The following is a 20,413-nucleotide window of genomic DNA, read 5'->3' as shown; positions in this document are numbered from 1 at the left end:
TTGGCTTTTAAAATACCAAAATTTCCACTTAACTTTATATTTTGGTCCGTCTGATTATGTAATTTTAAATGATTGATTAGTTGATCAGTTACTCAGTACTTTAATGGATTTTTTCCTAAATATTTTTCACTTTCACTTGAGTAAAATATGTTGAAGTAGTGCTACTTTTACTTGAGTATAATTTTTGGCTAGTCTGCCCTTCATTGGTTATTATTATGTTTCTGTATTTAACAATGTTTCTGTATGGGAGTTTTTGTTTTCTTTAAGCTACTCCTTTTCATTCAATAAATAAAATAAAAATGTTCCTCTTGCATAATTTCTGGAATACCTGCCTCGTTTCGTCTCTCACACTGAGACAAAACACGATTCCTGAAACGGTGAACAAAACAGATTTTAATGCCAGATTTCTACTCCGTCTTCAAAGATCAGCTGCACATCTTTAATCTATAAGGACGTCTCCGGTATTGGCAGAGCCTCTGCGTGTTGTTTGCTCTGCTAAGTGCTTACATGTTCCTGATTATTGCAGACAGATTGCTCTTCAAGTGGGGCTTTAACTTTGGAATCGTATTGTATTTGTAATATCTTAAAAGCGACTCTATTATGGCGTTAAGGAAGTGTCGAAAAAGGGCAAATAAAAAAGGCTAAAACCTCCCACTTCGTCCTAATGCAGGACAAACACAGAGATTTAAACGTTTCAATGCATTTTCAAACATCTGGATAAAATCTGGCACATTTTCATTCTCCATGATGGAACAATAAAGCCGAGATTTAAAGCCGTAATTTGAAAGCTGAGCATAAATAAAGAGAATAAAAATGAAAACCTGAACAGCTAAAGAACTTTATATATTTCTCTACAGATCATTTCAGTCAGGAAATAACCAGATATGAAATGACTCATGGCGTACCTTTACTAAAAACTGGATACAGTGAAGAAAATCGTATTTTTAATTTTTGTCTGATTGAGGCAGTTTTATGGGAATTATGCTGTCATGTGGACCGAACGTTAATCTGAGATGAAAGCATGAATTATATTTACTACCGACCAAAGCTGAGCTCATGAAAGCGTGAATGTTTGGGGTAACTTGCTAGCTAGCTAGTTCTGCTGCACTTAGCGCCAACGTTTCTTCTTCTTTGTTTTAATGGCAGTTAGCAAACAACTAATGAAAACATTACTGCCACCAACTGGTAGGGACAGTGAACTGCATTTTACTGGCTGCAAGTACGATTGGCACTGCTTCATCAGATTTTTACTCAAGTGAAAGTAAAAAGTAGCCGTAGTTACATTTACTTGAGTACTCTCTTTTAAAAAACACATACTTTAGGAGTATTTCTATTACGCTGTATTTTTTACTCTATTTGAGTAAAATTTATCTTAATTTTCTACCCACTGAATGAAAAACAAATGTTTTTTATTGAAGGAAACTGATTTAGAAGCATTTTTCCTTTTTTCTGATCTTGTTTTTTGTTATTTATATGAATTATTGTAATAAAAATATAAAAATTTCCACTTAACTTTACATTTTGGTCCGTCTGATGATGTAATTTTTTGATATTAAATGATCGATAATTTAATCAGTTACTCTGTGCTCCTTTACTTGAGTAATTTCTTGGACAACTACTTTTTACTCCTACTTGAGTAATAGCATGTTGAAGTGCTACTCTTCCTCTGCGTATAGCTGCTGATGTGCCAGATTTGAGGCGTGTATTTGGTGTTTTCTGGTTTTCCTCTGAGATTTCACGGCAGTGAAAGTGAGCAGAGTTTGGGGAGAGAGGAAGGAAGGTGAAGAGAAGAAAGGAGAACACTTCAGATTCTTGCTTTACTCCCTCCAGACTTGTAATGTAGGTTTGATTAGCAAGCATGTAATGTACTTTACCCCCACGGCTGGAGACGGAGCAGCGGGGGAGGCGGAGGCCAGGCGGAGCGGGATGGAGGCAGAGGTATAGCAGGAAGGAGGAGGAGGAGGAGGCATATAGGCTGCCAGCTCAGCAGGTCTCCTCACCCCCCCTCCACTACATTTTATTTCTCCATGTCTTCAAAACAAGATGCACCCCCCTCTTTAAAACCTAACATCACCTCTGTCTGGGCACACACTGCACCCTAAAGCCCCTCCTATAGCTGCACCATGCTGGGTAAGTGCAGGGTGTGGGTGGGGTAGGAGGAGGTTGGAGGTCACAGGCAGGAAGAGTTTTTCTTTTCTGGGGTCGGACTGAGCGGGGGTGAGGAGTTGCCTCCCCACTAACAAGTTGGATGTCTGCATGCAGGAAGTTGTTTGTGCGTCGACACAATGCCAGTTTGTTTGAATCCAGCAGGGAAAAGTCAGCCGTGTTGACACTCAGCTGCTTTCAGGGTTAAAGGCTAACGAAAATGTTGAGGCAGCATCCGCCCGAGTCTCGCTTTTTAGGAACTACAGAGTCATCAGGAAAAGTGTAAAAATTACACCTGAAAATCAGCTGTACACTGCAAAATCCTACCGAGTAATTTTAGTCTAGTTTCTAGTGCAAATCTTAGTACATTGGAAATAAGACAAAACAAACTTATTCGTAACTTTTCTGCAAGATAAGACATTGTTTTAAATCAACCCCTTAATTAATAAAACCAGAACTTTTTCATCAACATTTAAGAAACTTAAAACAAGTTCCTGTGTCTTGCTGAAAAGTCATCTACTAGTTTTGTCTTATTTAAAGTGTATTTGTACTAGAAAGACCAAAATTACTTTGCAAGACTTTGAGTTTTTGCAGTGATCTTTATTAAAATATCATTCTTAATTCCCCTGTACTCTGAAAAACCAGCTGTATTTATTTGACAGTGTCTCCAGAATGACAGGTCTAAGTAAGTAAATGACTCCAAGTAAGAAAACTACATGAAAACATTTAAAAATGTTTTCTAAGTCTTGCTATTCAAAGTAAAACTTCAAAAATTATGAAAAGGTTTTAGCTTCTCTGGCAGATTATTTCACTTCTAACATGACATTTTTCCTGTTATAAATAAAATAATCTACCAATAAAACTGGAACTTTTTCATCTATAAAAGGGAATTATTTATTTAAAATAAGCTCATTTATCTTGCTTAAAGTTACTTGTAAGTTAATTTGGTCTTATTTCAAGTGTACTAAGATATTTGAGCTATAAAGTACCAAATTTACTTGGTAAGATTTTGTGTTTTCGCAGTGTAAAGCTAATGAAACCTCCTGGCTCTCTAAAGCTAAATCTCTGTAAATCAGATCCAGTAGAAACCCGAGCGAACGAGGCGTTTCCCATCATGCCTCGGCTTCCCGTTCCCCCTCTCCCTGGCTGCGCTGTCGGCTCAGGCTGTGAGCAGAGCGACGTTAATGTGTGGAGACACCTGACAAGCCTGCTGGCCTTTAGGGCTCAGCCTAATCACTCCGGACCCGAACCCATCGGGAATTAAACCCGCAAAACCAAACAGTCGCTGTGGGAGCCGGCTGGCGTCTGCAGGAGGCAGCTGAAGGAGCGAAATGTCCGGATGGAAGATACAGAGTCTGCATCTAAACAACAAACTCTGATCAGCAGAGAAACATTTTCACTTAAAAATGATAAAACAAAAGGCTTCCTCAGCCAGGTAAAAATATTACCAAATATTATTGGTTTAGTTTCTTAATACATTTGAAACAAAACAAAACTAACTTACAAGTAACTTTTCAGGAGCTGAACAATTCATTAAAATTGATGAAAAGTTCCAGTTCCACTGTAGATTACTTCACATTTTCCCAGTTTATAAGTGGAATAATCTGCCACTGGAACTGGTATTTTTTCATAAATATTAATTATTTACTTAAAACAAGCTCCTATCTTACTGAAAAGTTAATTATAATTTAGTTTTGTCTTATTTTATAGAAACTAAGCCAAAATTACTTGGTAAGATTTTGTGCTTTTGAATTTATCGTATCGTTTATCATGTATCGCGATACATTCCTTGTCATGATAAGATTCTGATTTATTGTTATTGCAGTAAATTCCAATTAATAATGTTAAAAAAAACTAAAACTGTCCCTATTGTTAATTTTACCTTTTTCCCACAGTTTGTTCAGTAAAGCTGTACAAATAAATTAGAAAATATGATTAAATGCAGAAACTAGAAGTTTTGTGGGGCAATAATTGCTGTGACCTTAATAAATTAGGTGTTTTTTTAAATCACTTTTATTGTCATCAATGTAGGACCACAACATACTGTGATTAAACTTTCAGTCCTAGACAGAGGCATAGAAGGAAATGCTATATCACAACTTAAATAGAGGCTGGAAGTCGCATCAGAAACGTCTCTGCAGCCTGTTAGCGCTAACATTAAAGCTTTAAAACACTGTACTAATTCAAAATGAATGGGGATTTTAAAGTACAGTAGCTTGTTAACTCTGGTATCTGTTCAGCCACACAGGGCCCCTCGCCACTCTGCCCCTCTCTCCAGATGCCCTCATTAATTTTAGATTGGCTCTAAATGAGTCTCCTTCATCGCGCCCGAGGTTTTCTAAATTAGATTCATTTATATTTAAATTGTGAAACAGGCGTGGTTAATGAGAGAATCGTTATTTTTGGGGGTTATTTCAGATATGCTGATAGTTTGGCTGTGTGAACTTAAACCACCAGAGAAGGCTCACATGTGGAGAGGCCTGCAGTGTCAGCTTCTACTTCTGTTTTCTATGTTTTAGGTTTTTGAAGATGCTAATGAGAATGTAGCACAATAAATGCTACAATACTAAACATCCTTAATAGGGTTAGGGTAGGTTTATGAACGATATTAAACATGTTCTTTACATCTTTTGTAGCAAATAATTAGATGATGAGATTTCTATGACTGAGTTTATGAGGAAATAAAAATATGTTTCAAGAATAAAGTCTAAATATTCAGAGAAAAAAAATTCATATACAACTCAAAGATGTACGGTTCTCATAATTTATGACTGTATTCTTAATATTTTTATTTTCTTAATATGGCAGCCGCACCTCACAGTTTACACTCGCACGTGGAAATGGCTGCGAACAGATGCGTAATTATACAACCATACAGCTTTGAAAAGCAGAAGAGGAGCCTCCTGCACAACCACCCAGAAATCAGCAAGTGGTTTCTGGTAAGTCAACAGCAAAACTCTTGTCTTTTCCAGCAGCCATTGTACAGCGGTAAAGTCAGCTCGAGTTCTGCTTGAGTTGCTTGGTAACAGCTTGTGGTTGCTAGGTAACGAGTCCCTGCCTACTCATTTGTACCGTTACATTTAGAAGGTTTTGAAACGGCTCATTTTCCAGACACCAAAAAACATGAACTTATTGCCAAAGAACAGGCTGATAGTTTTTTTATAAGCGCTTGCATTGTTTTTATAAGCAGTAGAGACCCAGATAAAAGTAGAAAAAAGAACAATATGTGACTTTTGCATAATAGATCCGCTTTAAGAAAAGCTGTTTTGTGTCATTTCTGTCAGTATGAAGGTGAGTCCATAAACACGACCTGGTTTGTTTCGTCTGTTAACACCTCATGTGTCGTTTCCAGCACATCTGTGCAGTTTGCTGCTCCACATGTGCTAAGAAGCAGATCATCAGACTCATGTTGACCTAACAGGTGCCTCCATCAACACGACGGAGCAGCAGGACGCCTCTTAAAAATAAACTGCTGTAAATGTGCTGAAAATGCCACATCTGAGAAATAAAGAACATGAGCAGGAATCCCACCCACCACTCATAAAAAAGCCAAATCACAGAGCGCTTTACAGCTGTACGTCTCCTCACAAGGCGGCCCATAGCAACGCCCCGGCTTCCCCCGTCAGGAATCTGCTGTTAGGAATCTAAGTGCCAGGCGTTTAAAACCCGAGGAATGCTATTGTTCTGGTCACAGCTGCAGGACCGCTGGCCCGGCTGCTACTGGGCCAGGAGGAAGGAGGGCGGGGGCCGCGAGGTGTGAAACACACAACTTTACGTGTTTTAGCGCTCTGTGGCCTCATGACAAAGCAGCAAATAGTTGACAGCAAGTCGACACATTCCTCCTGGCCTGGACGTTTACAGTGGCTCCATAACCTTTGAACTTTTTCTCAATTTTGTCAAATTACCAGCACAAAGTTCAGAGTGTTTTACTAGCATGTGCTAGAATTAAAAAGGTGGCAGATATGTGTGTTTCACTGTGGAAGAGGATTACTCACACTAAAAACATAATAATCTGACTTTAATGACTGAATTCTGAGGGTTTTTTCTCATAATTGTGACTTTTGATCTCAGAAGATTGAAGTCAAAATTATGAGAAAAAGTCAGAATGAGTTTTTCCCCAGTTGCCCTCATCCTCTTCAGTATTAACCCTTTTCAAACCAATATAACCAAAAAAAAAATCCCTTCTGATCTGTGGTCAGATGAGACTGAAAGACTGCATGCTGGAAAACCAGCACACATTGTGTAATGTAAGGCGATGGCAGCATCATGCTGTGGGGATGCTTTAGCTGAGTTAGAAGACGACAAACGGAGCAAAATACAATGAGTTTTGTGATAATAAGGCGAACATATGAAAAGGTCAAAGGTCATTTTACAAGGCGTTACATTTTAAAATCCTGATTGGACATTTGTCCACTCAGTCTGCTGAGAAAAGCCAGAAGATGAAGAGGATGATGAAGACGCTTGTAGCAGGAAGAGGATCCATGTTGGCGATGCTCCTGTTCCTCGTTCATCACAGCCAGAAGGAAGAGATTCTCTCTGGGAATGACCGTCCAGCTGGTTGGAACAAAGCCTGGCCTTCTTCCAACCGTCTGACTTCATAAACACCGAGCCACGCAGCGCAGCGGAGGCTGGGCGCAAACGCTGCTGTGTGTGTGTGTGTGTGTGCGCGCGTGTGTGTGTGCGTGCGTGCGTGTGTGTGTGTGTGATGCACCTACCTGGTCCCAGTTTCTGCCGTCTGGTTCAGCCGGGGCGTGTCTTTAATCTCATGTTACGTAACTGGAAAAGAATAAAGACAAACAAATGCAAAGTGAGAAACTGACTCATGAATTTGAATCCAAACTCAAAGTATTACCAAATGTTTTGGTCAAGTTTCTTAGTTCACTTAAAATAAGACAAAACTAACTTCTAAGTAACTTTTCATCCAGACGTAGTATCTTGTTTTAGGTCAGTATTGATGAAACTTTCTAGTTTCACTGGCAGATTTTCATGTATAATGTGGGAAAAACATCTTGTTATAAGTGAAAATCTGCCAGTGAAACTGGGACTTTTCATCAGTATTGACCTAAAACAAGTGAAAAATATCGTGAAAATAAATATGAATCCTCTGGTTTAAAATGATTCATTTAACTGGCAAAACATTATTATCAACCATGGTGGCCATCTTGTGAAAAAACACAGTAAATCTGATTCCTGTGGGTACAGTTGTGTCTGATTTGACACCAAAAGTATTAATCTGTGATAAATATTAGCAAATTCAGTGGAAACATAAATATTCCTTGAAAAAATGTCCTGTTGAATTTTCCTCTTTTTCCCCCAAAAGGCAGAGACCCTGCAGCATCTGTACCCAGTTTGGTTCTTTTATCCAAATGAGGAAGATTTTGCTGAAACTCTGAATAATCTGCAGCAGCATAGAGACAAACAGGAAGCCCTGATTGCCACCTGTACATTTATTTCTGAGGCGTGATCAGCACACAAAGCGCGTTTCTGCGGTATTTATCAGCGAAGCTGTGGGTGAATTCACAGATAGGAGACGGATTTATAAAACACTCGGCCTTGGTGAAAAGCTGCTGAGACTAAAAGGTCAGAGATCGTTGTGAATCTTTGTTCGCTCACAACGGCTCCCAGTGTTTCCTGATCCAAGGTTGTGTTACCAGGCAACAAATACAGTTCAGGGCGAGTAACTTGCTGACTCCTTCCCTCCCCGCATGAACTGTGGCAAAGTTTCTCTGCAGAAAGTTGAGGCTGAGGCTTGAATTTATGTAAACATTCGGCTAAACTACGGGAAACCGTCTGAAAATTCTCCTTACAGACGCAGAGCTGCAGTGGAAACACAGACTGAGCCTCGGCCTCCTGTAAATCATCTGAACAGTTTGCAGGACCTCACTACCCAGCCACCCCCACTTCGCTGCCCCAAAATAAAATGAAAAATTTACAGAAATAAACAGAAACTCAAACGCAGCGACATAAAGGCGTTTAAAGCAGAGAGACGAGCAGAAACGACGGATCGTTTATGAGTTTATAGTTTAACAGCAACCATTTGATAAATGCAGAAAGTTCATTTAATGTTCAATTATAAAAACTGATTGAAAAGTAAAGATGTATTTTGCAAAAATCTAACACTTATTGAGTAAATTTACTGATTGGGGAAAAACACAAATAATTATTTGTATAAAAAGGATTTAGAGCAACTTATGGTTTATTTTTTTAATATAATCTGAATGTTGATGAATTTAAAGTTCATGACTTCCTGTGAACTTTATGAATAAATATAATGTATCACATTATCTGTTTCATTAGCCACGTTTAAAAGTGGGAAAGCCAAGAGAACATGAGGTTTAAGGACGTCTGTTGATCTGAGTTGGGATTAATCTACAGGAGATCAGCTGCAGAGAACGGATTCAGATCAATACAATAAGTCAACTGAAAACTATCAGAAACAAATAATCACTTTTTATCTTAACTGTATATTTTGTCCCGTCTGATGATGTAATTTTTAAATATTAAATGATTCATAATTTGATCAGTTACTTGAGTAGTTTTAAAAGTCTAAATCAGTTACTCTTTGCTTATAAACCGCTCCAGGAGTGGAAATATTTAAACTATTAACACTAGAATAAGCAAAAAATGTGACAAATGCACAAAGCAAACAAACAGTTGACTTTAAGAGCATTAAACCTTTTATGAAACTGACTAACCTTCAAAATGAGCGACAACAAATCAAATCTTTACATTTCTGAAGCATTTTTCCTATTCTTCCTCCCCACTGTCTTTTTTCCAGCTGGCTTATCCTGATAACTGTTAGGATGAAGTTCGCCGCACCGTGAGGACAGAAATGTCCTGAGCTGTTTGCAAAGCGTGTGCCTGCTGGATGAGACAGACTGAGGCCTTCTGATGCCACAAAACGTTACATGTTTACAGTATTTGACTTTCAAATGGCGCAACGGACTCCAGCAACATCAGAGCAACAAAGATGGTGTACGAACAAGAGGTCTCACTTTGACACAAACTGTCAGCGTCTTTGTCTGGTGAATTTTTTTGTTAAAATTATTTGTTTTTGATTCAGTGAAGTTAATCACAGTTAGTAGAGAATCCAGAAATGTTACTCAAGTAAGAGTAGTGATACTGAAGTAAGTATCACTACTTCAAGAAGTATCACTTTCTACTTACTGAAGTAGTAAGTGATATGTAATAAACTCCTAAAAGTAAAATCTTTCCATAAAGTTACTCCAGTAAATGTAACATCTGTAAGGTTCCCTGCAGTGTCTGAGTCACAGAGTCTTTGTTCCTGTGAGCTGCTGATTTGTTGCTAACTTCACTGGAACTCCAGACAGACATGGTCCAGATCCCGGCTGGTCCAGATCCCGGCTGGTTCAGATCCCGACTGGTCCAGAACCCGGCTGGTTCAGATCCCGGCTGGTTCAGATCCCGACTGGTCCAGAACCCGGCTGGTCCAGATCCCGGCTGGTCCAGAACCCGGCTGGTCCAGATCCTGACTGGTCCAGATCCCGGCTGGTCCAGAACCCAGTTGGTTCAGATCCTGGCAGTGTTTCGACTATTTTTCAGGTTTTTGTTCCAGATTTGTTCAGTGATTTATAAACTAACAGTATTTTAAAGTTTATTCTCTCGCTGTAGAACTGGGTGATGTGCTCTGACTTCCTGGTTTTAGTTAGAACTCCAGCAGCAGCGTTCTGGATCAGCTGATTGATTTGTTTTGGTCAGACCCATTCTTTAACTGCAGCCATGAAACAGTTTCAAGGGCCACAAATGGCCCCCAGGCCACTTTGGACAACCCTGCTTACTGTGACATCAGTCCTCTAAACCTGGAAATGTTCCTCAGGTGATAAAAGGCCAGCTTTTTAACCGTCTTTATGTTGCTCTGAAGGTTCATAGTTTCTTCTTCATATAAAAGTTAAGTTTCAAACTTTCAGCAAATTAAACTCAAATCAACAGAAGATGCAGAAGCACAGAGATCCATCCCTGTGCTTCTGGATGTATAAAAACATCCCCAGACATACAGAGGGTTAATCAGAGAAGCAGTGATGGAAACTTCCAGCGATGATGTTTTGCAGCCTGGTCCCCACAAGGGGAAACCCTGTTTTTGGGTCAGGGGTCAGAGTTAGGGCTAAGGTATGAATTGAGTTTTGGTTAGGGTTAGGTATGTGATGGTTAGGGTTAGGAAAAGGGTAAAGGTAAGGTTTAGGCTGTAGAAATGAATGGAAGTCAATGGAAAGTCCCCACAAAGATAGCAACACCAACATGTGTGTGTGTGTTTGTGTGTGTGTGTGTGTGTTTTAACAGCAGAGGGCCCCCAGAGTCGGGCCCCATCATTTCCAGCTGGATTGTGGGTAGCAGGGAGAGCTGGGAGCGGGTTTGGAGTCGGGCTTTGTTTGTTCCCGGGTGCTGACATCACCGTGCTGATGGCACCAAATCCCCGTTCCCCTGCACACAGCACTTTCTATACAAAACAGCAACACACACACACACTCTGTGGCACATGGTACCAGTAATGCCAACTAGGCCAAAAAAAGCCCAGCTCTCTTTTTCTAACAGCCATCATGAAGCTGGTTCGCTCGGCTAGCAGGCGGTTCTGTCTATATTTGGGTTTTGCTGAAACTTTAAAGTTTAAAGTCGTCCAGGAGCCACAAAGACGCTCAGCCACTTCCACTGAACACATTTAGGACCTCAGTTTAAAAAATTCAGTCATTTCAAAGATTTCTGATTCATTCACGAATATTTGAAGGAATAAGCAAAGATTTTCATTCAAAAATGTATTTTTTTATAACTTAGACAATAATATAGCTTAAATGATTCAGATAATTATTCACAGCAGTTTTTACCTTCATTTGGTGGAAAACTGAATGTTAAAACATTGTTTTTAAGTGGAAGCAGAAACCAGCGAGTGTTTAAATCAGCTTTCTAAATAATCGCACGGTGGCCCGTCATTTTTTACTGTTTATAAGAAACTATTGTTTTTAACTCTCAATAATGACTTTTTGCAGTTGAGAGAAAACATGAAGGGGAGAGGATGGTAACCATGAAATGAAACTGAAAAAAAAACATGAATGTTTTAAAATTTAGAGTTTTGCTCAAAGTAAATTATTGTTGAAAGTTTTTCATCACAACCTTGTATTGTTTATTTTCTCTTGTTCAACCAACGAGAAATAATAAACCGTCAGAGTTAAAAACAATAAGATGAGATTTTAGAAATATTTTTGGGAAAATTAAAGATTCCTGCTTTTGTAATTGCAAATAAACATTCAAAAAACAAACTGTGTTTCAGAGTTATAAATTTAATTCAAGTTTGATTTCTCAATATAATCTGTTTCACGTCAAAAAGCAATGAAAGTGTGTTTGTCTTGAAGAAGGAAAGTTTCCCCAATCTGAGTTTATAGATCTACTTCAGACAGATTGGTTCTCCTTCCCATGAATTTAAAAATAGTATTTTAATAATTTAAAGAGATGAAAAATAATTTTTACAACAGTTTCAAATAAAATCTGGACTTCAGACTTTCCAAGTCAAAACTGCAGCTTTTGTTAATAATTAACAGGATTTTTCCAGTTTGTTAAATGATAATTATCATTTCTAAGTAGAAATTCATATTAAAACCTTCAGTGAAACTGAAGTTTGGAGCTAAATTTCAATGAAAAGAAGAAACTATTGATTTTTTCTACAACCTGTTGATGAATTTTTGATTTTAACTGGATTCAAATCTTCTTCTAGTATTTCAGTATTTTATACTGATGATAAAAAAAGTTGAGTTTAACTCGTACTTAAATGGCACAAAAATTTTTACTCTTATTTCAAAGTTTCTTTTATTCTGTTAAAGAAATAGACGAGAAAAATCAAGGTGTAATAACTGGAACTGAAAAAGTAATTAATGTCGACAGAAAAACTTTAAACGACCTTCAGAAAACTAAAGAAATATTCATCTTTTAATGACTGAAGACGGATCCATCTCCTGGAGGGAAAATGTTATTTTTAAAGTATTTCATTGTAATTTGAGTTCATGGCGTTTCTGTCGTACATGTGAGCCATGAAACTGTTTGCTCATAATCTGCCGTCTTTACATAACCTGGTTAAATATTAACCCAGAGCTTTTCCGTTGGTATGCATGCAGGCCGGCGAGAGGCGGGGCCAGTCGCACACATTTCCTCTCAGCCAACAGGAAACGGGGCCATTTTTAACTCTTATAATGATTACTACTCGTTTTTATATGTCATCAACACAAAACCTCATTTTGACCTTGTTTCTCCAATCATCCTCAAAGTTAAACATTTGACCTCAAAGTGTCCACTAAGGGAATTATGGCATCGTTTATAATTTGTTGTGATAAATTTCTAGTCATAAAAGTTTGATTTATTATTATAAATGTAAACATGTGGGAATATCAGCTGGTAGTTTGTTGTAATCTTGGCTGCTGTGTAGATTAGACAACCATTTTGTTTCTTTTGAACATTTGAACCTCCAGTTTGTGCTAAATTACAACATTGCTTTTACAGTTTGTAAACCTTTAGATTGATTGATTAATTGATTTATATCTGAACTTTAAGCCTCATATTATTACTGATGTTTTGATTGTGTTTTCTACTTGGCTCAGTCTTTTTTATTTCTGTCTTTTTAGCTTAAAACCCTGTTAGCAACGCTGATATAATAATTGAAATACCTGAGGATAATTGGTTAAAACACTATTGTCTAAATATGCCTAATGTCGCTAATTTGCAACATATTTATTTTTTTTTCTCCCATTACTTAACTTAACAGGTATCTGCTTCACAACAAAAGTACAATAAATGTTTTTGTTTCATGAAATTAGAAATAGATGAATTAAAGTCGCCTCTCTCGTTTGTGCTCGATAATCTACAATATTGCATTTAGTTCCCAATCCTTTTGATTGATTGATTAACTGATTTATATCTGAACTTTAAGCCTCATTTTACCAATATTTTGATTGAGCTTTCTACTTAGCTCGATCTTTTGTATGCATGTTTCTTAGCAAAGTATGACTGATTGATTCATATCCATGTTGTGATGAATAAATAGGTGGAAAAAACTAAAATATTTCCTTCTGTTCATTATTGTTCATGTTAAAACTCCAGATTGACCAGAAATGCACTTAAATGGAAACGTACACAGAGTGCAGCTGACGTTCCAGCATTTTGAGAAGGTGCGATTTCTTTATGGTCCAAATGAAAGCAGCTTTGCTTTAATCATGTTATTCAACACTTCCTGTCATTTTGGCATATAGAAATACAGCATCTTGCTCAAGGACACTTCAGCGGAGCAGCTGCAGGTTCGACCCTCATCCCCTGGCTGAATGGAGACTCAAAACCTCTCATCCGTCTTCATGCCCTTGTATGTGTTTGTACTTTCCAGGGCATACAGGGGCTTGATGTGGCTCTGCAAACACATCTCTGCACTCAGAAAGGCACACACACACACACACACACACACACACACACACACGCACGCACGCACACACACACACATGCTGCTAAGCTCCCTGGAAAACGGCGGGATGGACGCGGCACTCGGAGCCACTCAGAGCCAATCAGAGCTGACGATGGTTCAGTCACGCCGCCGCTCCTCATTCACATTTTTACACAACTTTGTTTGTAAAACGTTTTCTGAAGTTCTTGTTTCAATAATTACCAAAAGACAAATAAAAAAATGAATCAGCTCAGAGAGTGGTTAGCACGCTAGCCTGATGGTATTCCTTTATACTGGCTAACAGAAACGCATAAGTTAATTTTTAGAGAAATCTTATTTACAATTTATAACTTTTTTTTTAACAGTTTTCACTCTTAACTGAACAGAGATGCGTTTTAAGCTCACATTTCTACTTCAGCTGAGCTTCATAAATCCAATTCCTGCGTTTTATTTAGCTGAGTCACGTTTTGACTTGAGGTACTTTTTGCTATTTTACAATGACCTTTGACCCCATTTCAGTCGTGGGATCGTCTCAATCTGCTTACAGTTTTCAAATGTTTTGTTATAATCTGCTGGTGTAACTAGAACTTTTTCATCAATATTATCATTGACTCAAAATAAACTCCTGTATTTTCCCTAAAAGTTACTTGTATGTAAGTTAATTTAGTTTTATTTAAAGATATTCTCTCTGGAAACAAGATAAAAATATTTGGTGAGATTTTGTGTTTTTGAAGTGCATTGGTCAACCATGACATACTTTATAAAGATTTTGTAGTTTAGCTCCACTTTTTTGTCTAACCTGCTTCTCCTTACTGTATTTCCAGAATAAATTATAACATATTCAAGGATCATAAAAACCTCCAAACAAAACGTCTTTTAAAGCGAGTTTCTGGTGAGAAACTAACAGATGGAATCACAGAGCTCATAACTGTGTTTTTAAACTTTCAATAACAATGCTTCACTCTCACTAATGCACACACACACACACACACACACACACACACACACACACACACACACACACACACACACACACACAGGGTTTTGTCGGCAGCGGGCCGGGCTGCGTGCTGATTGGCTGACGGGATTGTCGGGGGTTATGCTGGATTTGGTGAACCACCTGCTGGGCTTCAGCCGCCAACTGACTGAAAACATTTACATCACAGCCAAAACAGAAAGAGAATTATAAAGTTATGAAATTAAATCATTTTTAAACTAAACGTTTTTATGTTCCTCCCTCTTTAAGCCGATATTTGAAAATCATTTTCAGTAAATCCTTTGAGTAAATTTGGTCACAAATCAAAATGATGATATATGAGTTTAGTTTTAAATGAGGGGATGAAACCAAACTTCACACCTGCAGCCGTTTCTACAGCCAGGAAAACTACAGAAGTTCATTAATCACAGCACAAAAAGTTACAATATCAAAACTAAAATCACACACTGGGTTTGATGAGCTTTCTGTCTGAATCCGTGTCAGCAGTTTCATGTCAGAACATTCAGATTTCTAATTTCATTTATTGTTCAAATAGTTTGTATATTTTGGATGAAAGTGCAAAAGCAACTTTTCAAGGTTTAAGAAATCAGAAACTCAAAATTCATTAATAAAATACAGTTTTAACATCATTAGTTTAATTACCTAATAAGTTCTAGTTTCTTTACATGAAACTAAAAATGACAAACTTGTCCATCAGAAGCTAAGTTTCCATAAAAACGTGCACTAAACTTTGTTGATATTCCATTAATGTAAAAAAAAACCCCACAATTTCATAATTGTTGTATTTCCATTAAATAAGAAACTCAATTAAAATCACATGTGAATAAGTTTGTTAATGCGATGTGCCATTAAAAAACATGCAGCACCATCATCTTCCTATCACTTCCTGTCGGTTTCTTCATTGTTTCTGGCAGTAGTAACATCCTGTTGTTGATCAAGTGTTTCCATCATAGTTTTACAAAATAAATAAATTTCAATAAGACTAAAAAAATCACCTCAACCTAGAAATGTTTTATTTTCATAATTTCAATCTAAATAATTTTGTGGTCACTGGAAACGCGACTGGAGGTGTGTGACGTCTCAGTGAAGCAAATTAATCACCAGACTAAAGGAGGGAAACCATTAGAGCTGCTGGACTGCTATAAACCCAAATGCAGCAACGTCCCGATTTCACTCATAATCAGCTTCATTTCAAGCCGACGGATCTGAAAACTTCTGGCACCACAAGCAGAGATTTTCTGCGGCCCCTGGCCCTCCAAAAACCCCAGCTCCCCTCCCAAACACTGCTGTAAGACGGTCCAGGGCCACATGGGTCGGTCCGGGGCCACATGGGTCCCCGCTGCACCCCTGCTCCGTCTCCAGCCCTGCCCGTGTGTGTGTGTGTGTGTGTGTGTGTGTGTGTGTGTGTGTGTGTGTTTTGTGTAGGGGGAGTTGTTCTGACCCGCAAACTGACCTCCTCAAACTTCAAACTGAATACTTTTGGCAGTTTCCACGACGACAGAGCTCTCCAAGCCTTATCCTACTTACTGAGACGAGACAAGGAGCGAGGAAGAGGAGGCGGGAGGAGGAAGGAGGGCGAGAGAGGGGAAAGAGAGAGAGAATGGGAGCGGTGTGGAGGGGTGGGGGCGACAGACGGGCAGAAAGCGAGAGTTGCTGCTGTTGCATCTCTGCGTTTTCCATGAGTAGACAGTTTACTGGGAGATTATTCCCAGTCTGGTATTCAGCCTTATTAGACCAGCATGACCAGTGGAAGCTTTCCCTCCCATTAACACACTGACTAATCAATCAATCAATCAATCAATCAATCAATCAATCAATCAATCAATCAATCAATCAATCAATCAATCAATCAAGTTTAGCTGTGTAGCACATTTCAGCAAGAATGCAGTTCAAAGTGCTTTACATCATAAAAACACTAAAATCAGCAGTTGAAACATTTTTCCAAATGCCTCCATTCACACATCAGAATGTTGAATATTTCATTGATTATTAATCAAAATCAAATCTATCATCTGGGTTTTTAGTCTAGATTTAAAGGAACTCAGTGTTTCGGCTGTTTTGCAGTTTTCTGGAAGTTTGTTCTAGATTTGTGTTGCACAGAAGCTGAAAGGTGCTTCTCCATGTTTGGTTCTGGTTCGGGATGCAGAGCAGAACCAGAATCAGAACCTGAGAGGTCTGTAGGGTTGCTATGACAACAGCAGGTCTTTAATGTATTTTGGTGATTTATAAACTAACAGTATTTTAAAGTTTACTCTCTCGCTGTAGAACTGGGTGATGTGCTCTGACCTCCTGGTTTTAGTCAGAACTCCAGCAGCAGCGTTCTGGATCAGCTGGAGGATTTTCTACTCAGACCTGTGAAGACGCTGCTGCTGTAATCAATGCGACTAAAGATAAACGCCTGGAGGAGTTTCTAGATGTTGCTGAGACATCAGTCCTCTGATCCTGGAAATGTTCTTCATGTTAACTTTTTGTATTTATTTACTTTTTCTTTAACATGTATTTATCTTTTACCTGAACCTCTAATACAGTGAATAATAACTATTAAAGTTTATTTTCTCTTCTTTTGTTGTAAAGTCTAAACTCTTCCTACAGCCTCCCTGTAGCTCGGGGGGTCCAAAGTGTGGTATGGGGGGCATTTGTGGCCCTTGGATTAATTTCTTATGGCCCCTGATGAAGTTACTGCTAAAAGGAAGATAAATAAATTTTATGTGTATTTTTCCATAAATCATGTAGCAAATACAACAAGTAACTCTGGTCAGATTAAATTAAAATTGGTCTAAATTGTTTAAAAATCACCGCAGGTTGTCACCAGCATCATCAGTGTTGCCAGATTAGGTGGATTTGCTCCCAGCTGGACCTTTTTTGAAGGAATTGGGCTGAAAAAAAAAAAAACTATTCTGGGCTTCTTTCTGCAACTCTTAGCAGGTTTTTAAAAAGTTTTCATAGAAAAATTCTATTAAAATACTTTTTAAATAAAATACCATCTCCTTGCACTTATTTTATTAGTTCATTTATTTTAAAATATCTATAATCTGCTGCATGTGATATCATTCATAATTAATAGTCATTGGTTAGTGAAGAGTCAGTAGGTGTGAGGGTTTTACTTTGTGTCAGTCAGACCTGGCAACCCTGAGTAAATCGCTCTCAGGTTTTTACTCTGGCAGGAAAAAAATGATAAGATCTAAACACATAAACTGAAATCTAAATGTTGAGTTTCTGTTAAAGACTCGATGAGCTTGAACTACTTTTCAGAACCAAAAGCTTTCAGTGTTTACAGAATAACAACCATGCATCCATTTTTCTTCCTCTTCACAATAAAGGTCTTGTTTTTGTAGCTTTAGTGTTGAAAACCCCAGTAGTGATGATGTTTGTCACAATCTGAAAGAATGTGAAGGTTTATAAAGCAGAGTTTGGCATTTATTGTATCATAATGACAAGAATTTCGATTTATCGTTCTCCTTTCCTTATTTTTATTCATTTATTTATTTATTTTTATTTATTTACTTATTTCTTTTTCTTGTTTTTTCTTCTTTTTGCCTCCTTTCCCTCTTTTCATTAATTAATTTATTTTTTCTTCATTAGGTTTGAACATGCTGTGTCTTGTTCAGTCATTAGAAAAAGAAAAATACTCATAGGAGGTAAATTGTATGCCTTTTTTCATCTATATACTTTTTACCTCTTCTGTAGCTGTGTTTTGTTCTTTTCTATCGATGCCACAAAGAAGTTGTTTACCATATGCGTACTATGTCATTAATAGTTAAAATTTTGCTTGTAATGTCTCTTTCCCTCCTAATAAAAATATATTTTTTAAAAATCATTCTCAATAAATTCCAGTTATTAGTGTTTGAAACTAAATTGTTGGGATTGATAATTTTACTGTTTTCCACTGTTTGGTATCACAGATTTGAAAATTTGCAGTTTAGTGACATAAATCAAACTTCTTCATGTACCTGTGGTCCAGAAGAGGTGAATTTGTGTTTGTGGGGAAATGATTGCTACTTCATGCAGTCACAGCCACATAATTATCTAAAAAAACGTAATAATAAATACTTCTTAATGTTACTTTTACCAAAATAGTGCCACAAAATATCATGATGAAACTTTAAGTTGATGTCGTCCAACTGTAGTCAATAAAAGCTTTAGAAATCCACTGTAACACAAGTTTTAAACCAGATTACCTTTACAGTCTGAACATGATAATCTTGTGGATAGTGTGGCATCAAAGCGGCTAACGGGCCAGGCTAACGGGCCGTGCTAATGGGCCGTGCTAACGGGCCAGGCTAACGGGCCGTGCTAATGGGCCAGGCTATCGGGCCAGGCTAACTGGCCAGGCTATCGGGACAGGCTAACGGGCCGTGCTAATGGGCCAGGCTAACTGGCCAGGCTAACGGGACAGGCTAACTGGCCAGGCTAACGGGCCGTGCTAACGGGCCAGGCTATCGGGCCAGGCTATCGGGACAGGCTAACGGGCCGTGCTAATGGGCCAGGCTAACTGGCCAGGCTAACGGGTCGTTCTAGCGGGCCAGGCTATCGGGCCGTGCTAATGGGCCAGGCTAATGGGCCAGGCTAACTGGCCAGACTAGCGGGCTGTTCTAACGGGCCCTGGAACAGCCCGCTGGCCTGGCTAGCGGGCTGTTCTAACGGGCCAGGCTAACAGGCGGCTAACCTCCCTCAGGGCGACTAAGCGCCGTCAGTCGGTAAATCGGTAAGTGATCCTGGATGTCATTTAATCAATACGAACAAGCAGCAGCTGTTCCACATCATCATCTCCCCTGGGGGTCATTGTCAAGGCAGGGCATAAAAAATTCATGCTGGTGTGTGAACGTGGGGTGTGTGTGTGTCTCTAACAATTTATCTGAGCCATTTTTCACAGCGCTTTAATGTGACGGGGGGATAAACTGTGGCGCTGCCTCTGGTCTGATGGAGTTTACAGTCCCAGCATCTGTTCCTCTGAGCTGCGCTGAAAATACTGAGAATCTGATTGGTTTTATTAAATATAATGGAGTATTAGAGCCATACCAAAATGTTTATTAGAATAAAAAAAAATTAAATTATGAGTAAAGTCAAAATAATACAAGAATAAAATCAGAATATTTCCAGAATAAAGTCAAAATATTCTGAAATTAAAATCATAATGTTATGAGAGTAAGGTCAAAATAAAATTCAGAAAATAAAATTGTAATAAAATCGTAATACTAACTTCACTCTCATGTTATTTCAACTTTATTCCCATATAACTTTATTTTTTTATAATTTATTCTCATACAACTTTATTCTCAAATTACTTCAACTTTATTCTTGTAATTTTATTTGGTCCATTATTCATAATTTTATTCAAGAATCAATAAAAATTAACCGAGTTAACTTCCTTATACATGAATAATTCTGTTTTTGCACCAGTTTTGAGGTTCATTAATATTAGTTATTCAGTAATTTCAGTTTTTAATACATCCTTGAACTCTAAAACTGTAAAATTAATATTTTTTTTACTTTTAATTTACTTTTTACTGCCAAAGCACTGAAGTAAGCTGAGCAGATGAGGAAACACTCCCAGGTGTTACGCCATCTCCTTTCCTTCCTTCTTGGTTCCTCTCCCAACGTGAGACAGTGAAATCTCATCCAGCCACTCTTTTCTGCCCATACAGCCAGCAGGGAGGGACATGTCATTTCACTCGTCTGCATGTGTGTGTGTGTGTGTGTGTGTGTGTGTGGGTGACAGGGCTCTGATCTCTCAGATAGGGCGATAGCCACCTGATTCAAATGGCTCACTTGTTCCCGGCAGTCACCTGATCGGCGTGTGAACTGACTCCTCTCTTATTTACAATCAAATGCTGCAGCGCTGA

At 38.3% G+C, this 20,413-nt stretch overlaps 1 long non-coding RNA gene across 2 annotated transcripts in view; it reads right to left on the bottom strand.

Annotated features, from left to right (window-relative positions):
- Window positions 1–20,413, bottom strand: part of LOC103155241 (uncharacterized) — a 44,291-nt gene that overhangs the window by 12,588 nt on the left and 11,290 nt on the right. The window contains exons 1-2 of one of the 2 annotated variants that reach the window (XR_001659397.1): window positions 8,841–8,859; window positions 6,861–6,921 (exon numbers count right to left, since the gene is read on the bottom strand). This is a non-coding gene — a long non-coding RNA (uncharacterized LOC103155241). Of the gene's footprint in view, window positions 1–6,860; window positions 6,922–8,840; window positions 8,860–20,413 lie in introns of those variants that run through there. The other variant, XR_001659398.1, reaches the window with a different exon arrangement.

Source organism: Poecilia formosa, unplaced genomic scaffold, assembly GCF_000485575.1.
Source record: "Poecilia formosa unplaced genomic scaffold, Poecilia_formosa-5.1.2 Scaffold419, whole genome shotgun sequence".
Lineage (NCBI taxonomy): Eukaryota > Metazoa > Chordata > Actinopteri > Cyprinodontiformes > Poeciliidae > Poecilia > Poecilia formosa.
This window is presented reverse-complemented; position numbering and strand designations above follow the sequence as displayed.